This window comes from Ictidomys tridecemlineatus, chromosome 5 (genome assembly GCF_052094955.1).
Source record: "Ictidomys tridecemlineatus isolate mIctTri1 chromosome 5, mIctTri1.hap1, whole genome shotgun sequence".
In the NCBI taxonomy this organism is placed as follows: Eukaryota; Metazoa; Chordata; class Mammalia; order Rodentia; family Sciuridae; genus Ictidomys; species Ictidomys tridecemlineatus.
In genome coordinates this window covers 169,364,859-169,372,609 of record NC_135481.1, presented here as the reverse complement: position 1 = coordinate 169,372,609, position 7,751 = coordinate 169,364,859, and the positions used below count along the sequence as shown (strand labels likewise).

The 7,751-nt window shown below is 34.2% G+C and overlaps 1 non-coding gene across 1 annotated transcript; it reads left to right on the top strand.

Moving 5' to 3' along the window:
• The first annotated feature begins 2,270 nt into the window (after positions 1-2,270).
• On the top strand, positions 2,271-2,349 carry Trnaa-ugc (transfer RNA alanine (anticodon UGC)). The gene has a single exon. It is a non-coding gene; the product is annotated as a tRNA-Ala (tRNA).
• Positions 2,350-7,751: the final 5,402 nt, after the last annotated feature.

Below are 7,751 nucleotides of genomic sequence, written 5' to 3'. Positions count from 1 at the left end.
TAAGTACATTTGTTGCTATCCAAGCTGTCTTACAATAAATACTGAAGGAAATCCTTCAGGCTGAAAAGAAACTCTACTAAATAGTAACTAGAATCCACATGAAGAGAAAAGAAGCATTATAAAAGATAAATATGCAGGTAAATACAGACTTGTATATTTTTTTCTCTTTTCTCCTCGTAACTATTTAAAACATAAGATTGCATAAAGCAATACTTATAGAACTGCACTATTATGCTTATAGCATATAAATATGTAATATATATGAAAATATGAACATAAAGGAGGGAGGAAGAAACAGGATTATCTTGTAATAAGTCTCTGTATTCTGTAAGAACTAATTTAGTACTAATTTGAGGTAGATTATAGTGAGTTAAGATCTGTTTTGCAAATCCTGAACAAACCACTTAGGAAACACCAACATATATATGAAAGCAAGAAAGAAATTAAACATTTACTACAGAACAAAGTAATAAAGGAAGGAGAAAGGAATAAAAGAGGCAGAAATAAAAAAAATGGCATATGTACATCAAATCATATCAATAATTTCACAGTATGAGTAGATTAAACATTCCAATAAAAGGCACATCTTATCAGACTGGATAAAAATTCAAGTTTCAACTATATGCTACAAATAGGAGACACACTTTTGATTCAAATCTAAAATAGTTTGAAGTTGAAAAGACAAAATAATTGAAATGATATACCACACAAACAAGAACTTAGGAGAATTTGGATAGGTCTCATATTTCTCAGAAAAAAATAAATATGATGATTTCAAAAAAACCAGGCTGATAGAAACAGGGAAGGGTATTTTGTAATATAAAAGAGCCAATTCATCAGGAAGATATTACACTGATGAATGTACCCCCACATCTAACAACAGATCTATAAATGAGTGAACAAAAAACTGGAAGAACTTTAAAGAAGAAAATAACTGCTCAACAATAATAACTGGAAATGTTGACACTCCACCCTCAATCATTTGTAATGTGGTGTTTGTTCTATTATGACAGAAAATCAACAAAACTACAGCAAATTTAAATAACTCTATCAATCAACTGGAACTAACAGCTATCTGCAGAATACTTCACCTGAGACTAAAACACATGAAACATCCTCCAGGGTTGAACATCTATTAGGCCATAAAACAAGACTTAGTATCTTTAAGAGGACTAAATCATACCGATTATGATTATGATCTTTTCTTACACAACATAAATTAGAAATCAACACAGAAGCAAATTTGGAAAATAATTTTGGAATTAACATATTTAAAAATAATTCTTGGGTCAAAAAATATTGTACGAAACTTAGAAAATAAAGTGAATGAAAAATTAACAAAATTGATGAATATTTAACTAGACTAACCAAAAAAAAAAAAAAAAAAGGAAAGACACAACTTACCTAAATCAGGAATGAAAGGGAGAATACCAGAGCTTACCTTGAAGAAATTAAAAGGTTTACAAGAAAATATTATCAAGAACATTAGTAGCAGGCATGGTGGTCAATACCTGTAACCCCAGCAGATCCAGAGGCTAAAGCAGACATTTCTCAAGTTCAAAGCTGGCTTCAGCAACTTAGTGAGGTCCAGTGAGACCCTGTCTCAAAGTAAAATGTGAAAAGGGCTGGGGATGTGGCTCAGTAGTTGAGTGCCCTGTGTTCAATCCTTGGTTGAAAAAAAAAATTAGCTCAACAAATAGGACAAGTTAAATGAAATGAGCGAATCTTAGAAAGACAGAAATTACCAAAACTAATTCACAAAGCAATTAGTATTAGAATTTTATAGGTAGAGATTGATTTAGTAACTAAAACTCTTTCTACGTAGAAAATCCCAGGCCCAGACTCCTTCGTTGGTGAAGTTTACAAAACATGTAAGGAAAAATTAAGTCTAATTCTTCACAAATTCTTCCAGAAAATAGAGGTGGGAACACTTTTCAACTCATTCTGTAAGGCCAATATTGCTCTGATACTAAAGCCAAACAAACATATTACAAGAAAAGAGATCTATAAAAAACAAAAACAAAAATAAAACAAAACAAAAAATAATATTCCTTGAAAACACAGATTGAATGTTCTGAAACATTGGCAAACCATATCTAGCTCATAAAAAATTTAAGTTATGAGCAAGTGGTATTTGTCCTAGGAAACAAGGTTGATATAATACTTGGAACTAATATAATATGCCATCTAAATAGAATAAAGGATAAAAAATGATCGTATCAATAGACAGAAAAAAATATTTGGGAATATAAGTATATATTTGGCAATATATATTTGAGGATATAGCTCAGTTGGTAGAGGGTTTGCCTTGCATGCACAAGGCCCTGGGTTCGATCCCCAGTGTATATATATATTGGCAAAATCCAGAACTCTGACCATACAAATATGAAATGAGTTGGGGTGTCTAGGAATACATACAGAAAATCAAAGCCTGTAGTTAAAGTCATACTTAATTGGGAAACATTAGGCTGTTCCCTAATATTAGGAGCAAAGCAAGTTCTGCCTTTCCTTCTATGCCCCAGTGTGCTAGAGGGTATAGTGAGGGCAGTAAGGTGAGATGGACAAGTGAAGGAACAAATGAATAAATAAAATTAAAGACACCGGATTGAAAAGGAAGAAGTAAAACTGTATTTCTTCAAAGGTAAATGATCTGTTGTGCAGCATCCCCAAACAAACAAACAAGGACCAAGAAGCAAGACGGATAACGTGGTAGGATACCAGGTCACTATACCAAAGTAAATCATGTATCTGTAAATTATTAGTGAACAAACAGAACATGAGTTAGGAAAATAGTTATAAAGAGTAAAAGAGTCTCCTCTTAGAAAAGAATTGTCTTAGGAAAAAAATTAAGACGTTCACAATTCATATACTAAGATTATTAAAATATTGATGAAAGAATTGTAAGAAGCATCATGTATTAGAAGATTCATTTAAAAAGCGGGTCTCTCCAAATTAATCTATAGATTTAACACAATCCCTATCAAAATCTCATAGGTGAAAGCTAAAGAGAAAAAAAAATGAAGAAAAAGAATAAAAAATAGAAGGGATTCTAGTAGAGTAGAAAGAAGAGAACCCCAGGGAAGGAGGCCAGGGTGAGAGGAGGTACTAAGGGGAAAAAACTGACCCAATTATATTGTTATATTGTGTGCATGTAGAAATACATAACAAACCTTGTTATTACACATAATTATAATGTACCAATAATAATAATGATAAATAAAATTTTAAAGAGTAATTACATTTAATGGTTTAGAAATATAAAATTGTTTCTTATGAAAAAAAAAGACAAGGTAATTTGAATATGGAAATGCACTTACCCATTCCTCCATGCTGATACATTTTAGTCATTGTGAAATATATTGCTATGGGACTGGGCATATAGCTCAGTTGGTAGAGTGCTTACCTTGCATGCACAAGGCCCTGGGTTTGATCCCCCAGGACCAAAAGAAAAAAAAGAAATATGTTGCTATGAAGTTGGGTATAAAAATATCTTTGTGGTCCTGCTTTTTGATTTCTGTTTGTTTGCTTGTTGTTTTGTGTATGCCCAGGAGCAGAATTTCTATATCATATAGTAATTGTATTCTAAATAAGGAACTCCATTCTACTTTCCATGGCAGTTGTAGCATTTTACATCATCACCAGGAGTGCACAGGTTTTTTTATTTCTCTATATTCTCTACAGCACTTGTTATTTCCTGTTTACTTATTTGTTGATAGTAGTCATCCTAATGGGTATAGGTGGTGCATTATTTTATTTATATTTACATTTCCCCAGTTATTAGTAATGTTGAGCATGTTTTCTTGTGCTTATTGGCTATTTGCATTTCCCCTTTGGGGAAATATCTATTTAAGTCCTTTGGCCATTTTTTTTTTTTTTTAATACCTGGGATTGAACTCAGGGTCACTCAATCACTGAGCCACATCCCCAGTCCTATTTTTGTATTTTATTTAGAGAGAGGGTCTCACTGAATTTCTCAGCGCCTTGCCATTGCTGAGACTGGCTTTCAACTTTCCATCCTCCTGTCTCAGCCTTCCCAAAAGCTGGGATTATAGGCATGCACCCCTGCACCCAGCCCTTTGGCTTATTATTTTTTTTTTAACTGGGTTGTCTTTTGTTATTGAGTTTTAGGACTTCTCTATATATTTTGGATATTATCTGATACATGACATGCAAACATTTTTCTCCTACTCTGTGGTTTCCTTCTTTTTTTGTTGATGAGTATTTCTGGATAACAATTCTTAAAATTTTTCATGATGTCCAGTTTGTCTGATTTTTTCCTTTGGTTGTCTGTGCATTTGGTGCCATATCCAGGAAATCACTGCCAAATTCAATGCCATGAAATTCTGCCCTGTGTTTTCTTCTGAGAGTTATATAGTTTTAGGTCTTTCTACTCCCAAAGACGTTTATAGCATCATTATATGCAAAACAGACCCTGAGGAGAAACCATCCAAGGGACATCAACTGTAGAATAGATTTTTAAATGATGGGGTACTTTCACAAGGGAATATTATGTAACAATAAAATGAACTACTGATACATGTTATACATCGATGAACTTAAAAAAGCAGGCTAAATGTAGGAAATCAGAGGCGAAAAAAGTATGTGTATGTATGCATATATTATGATATCATATAATATGTTATTCATAATGTATTACAACACATAATATATACACAAATATTACTTATATTAATGACATTATAAATATATATTTTATATTATATGTATCAATACCTATAATTATGTTGATATAATTATAATATTCTATATAATATATACTATACATAGTATTCATACTAATATACTTTATAGAGTTATATATGTGTACATACATACACATACATATAAACACTTGGAGTGCCGCCACATTTTGATCATATATATGTGTATAAATATTATATATATGTATGTATGCATATTATATAAATATATACATATACATGATATAATTTGTTTTATATGAAATGCCCAATAAATCAATATCTGTAATGTCACAAAAGCAGGTCAGTCTCGGGTAGAGACTGACTACAACTGGGCATAAGAAATTTGGGGAGAGTGATCAAAATCATGGTAACTGTTTGATAATTCTATAAATGTACTAGAACTCCTTGAACTACTTCAAAAGGGCCAATTATGTATGCAAGTTAGATCTCATTAAAGTTGTGTAAAAGGTAACAAAAATATTTTCTAAGGCTAAACCGCGCAACAAACAAGCAGGCAAACCACATTTAAAAATACATGTTATAAAAGTAAAAATACTTTTAAAATACCATATTGGCATATATAATATTAGTGTGTGGATGTATATGTGTATATATGCACATGTCAGCCTTGTCTGGAACTTCTTGGTCAATGTTGAAATAGTGTCGCAGTTGTTGAGTAAAAATCAACCCAAGTGCCCTGTCCTTTGAAGATGTTAGGCTAGGTCATGTACTATGTTTTCCTAAGCAATTGTAAGGCTCTTCAGGTACTGGTTTCTTTTATTTATTTTTTATTACCTTCATATCCCCACCCCTAGGAATCCACAAACAGTCAGAGATCAGCCAATGTTGACTGACACCCCTGAAAGAGTCTGTTATTCCCTCCCAGTGGGGGGAGAACTGCATGTAATCCTTTCCCAACCTAAATTCTTGTGGGAGGAGAAGGAAGGAAGGCACAGAGCCATGTATCTGATCAGGACTGAGTCTCATGCAGGGGCCAGGGGAGACCATTCCCGGTCCATAACTACAATTGTCACACATTCTTACTCCAAAGGGGGCTTTCAGAGGTCACCTGGCTGAGCTCATGCTTCCCAGCTGGTGACCACCTGTCTTAGTGACTTTAACACTCTGAATCTGAATAGTAAAAATGCTCTGAATCTGAATAGTAAAAATGCGTACTCTTATTTTGGCTCAAGGCAAGTTTTAAAGATTTAAAGGTCCCTGGGTTCTTCGGGTAAGAATTTCTCACTGTAAATATAAAGGACTCTTATCATTACCAAAACATTCTGCAAACAATGCTGTTCCTGGCATTTGACCCAATTTCATATCTGTGCACAAGATAACCGTGCACTGATGCCTTCCTATCTAATGTTTTCAAGGTTCCAAAAAGCAGGAACGTGGTAAATAAAGGGGGTATTACAGATGGAATTTCTCTGCAGCCTCACAAGGAGCCTTCTAAAAACACCATAAGCAAAAATCACTAAGTGAAAGAAGCCTAGAAACTCTGCATTGTTCCCACTTTTCTCCTCCCAGACTCCTCAAAGACCTCAGGCTTAAAGACCCCAGGGAACTGGCAGGTGTAGATTTCCATGGAAACCAACCCCTAAAGAATGAAAACCCAAAGAGAGAATTGTGTGGAGTGCCCTCACTCCTGTGTAATTTCCTTGCCAACAGTTTTCGAGGTCAACCTGGCTTATTTCATGAAATTAGAGGCCCTGCTGTCAGGATTTCCCCAGGCAAAAAGGGTTTGCTCAGCTCCATTGGTTGGAAATCCAGAGACTGGGGTTGTTTTCTGCTCCTTGAAGAACAGCCCTCTCTATTCTGTTTGACTTCCAAACACCTTTTATTCTGGCCTCATTTTAATTAATCAGCGCCATTTAGATTGTGTTTACTTCCTTTAAAATATTCATTTAAAAATAAGATATTGTTTAATAAGATTATTCAAATAGTTGAAGGTTAATGCATTTAAAATATTTAATTTCAAACCACATGAGAGGAATATTTTTTCACACTTAGATTGTGTTTGTTTACTTTAAAATAAGATATTAATAAGAAATTCAGATATTCAAAAAATAATCCATTTAAAACATTTTAAACATTTTTAAACCTCACAAGAATAATATATACATATGTATGCAGTATATATATATATGTGTGTGTGTGTGTGTGTGTGTGTGCATATGTATACTTTAAAAAATTCTAACAGTGCAGAAAGTAAAAAAAGAAGGTAAAGAAAACCCACATAATTTCCTTTCCCTGGAACAGTGTTGGCCTGAGGAATACCCTCATTAATGTCTACCAAGGTGGGTGGAGAAATGGGCTTCACTTTTGGAAAAATCTCTGAGGTTGAAATCCATCTGGGAACTCTTCTGTACTTTGCTTTTGTAATTTCATAAAATTGTAGTTTAGATGACTTTGTTCTTCAGCTCATAGACCCAGCTCTTGTTGGATCAGGTGGCAGGTCAGTGGTACTTGCACTTGAGAGACCATCAGGATGACCCTAAGGGGTTGATGCCCCTTGAGTGATCAGGCACTTTCCAAGGAGTTCCTGATTTAGAAGGTTTAAGGTGGCTTCTAAGAATTTGCATTGCTAACCAGCTCTCCCTGGCTGCTTGCTGTTGTAACCACCACCTTTCAAACAGTGCTACATTACATTCCGAAAAATATAGAGAGCTGCCCAGCAGTGGTAATGTGCCATCATATAAATGTTATTTATTTATTTGGTGCTGGGAATGAAATACAGGGCTTCATATATGCTAGTCCAGCCCACACTATTTTTAACTAATCCCATATTGTTGGACATTTTGAAGTTTTCTCGATTATCTCCTCGTAATCCTCACAACAGCTGAATGGAATAATGACAGCCATCATTTTGAGTATTTACTCTAGGCCAAGCACTGTGAGTTATATTGTTTTATCCTCACAGCAACACTGTGCTAAAGGCATCACCATTATCTCCATTTTACAGGTAAGAAAATTAAGTCACAGAGAAATTAAAGGATGTGATTAAGGCTGGGCGTGGTGGCACATGCCTGTAATCCTAGAGGCTCA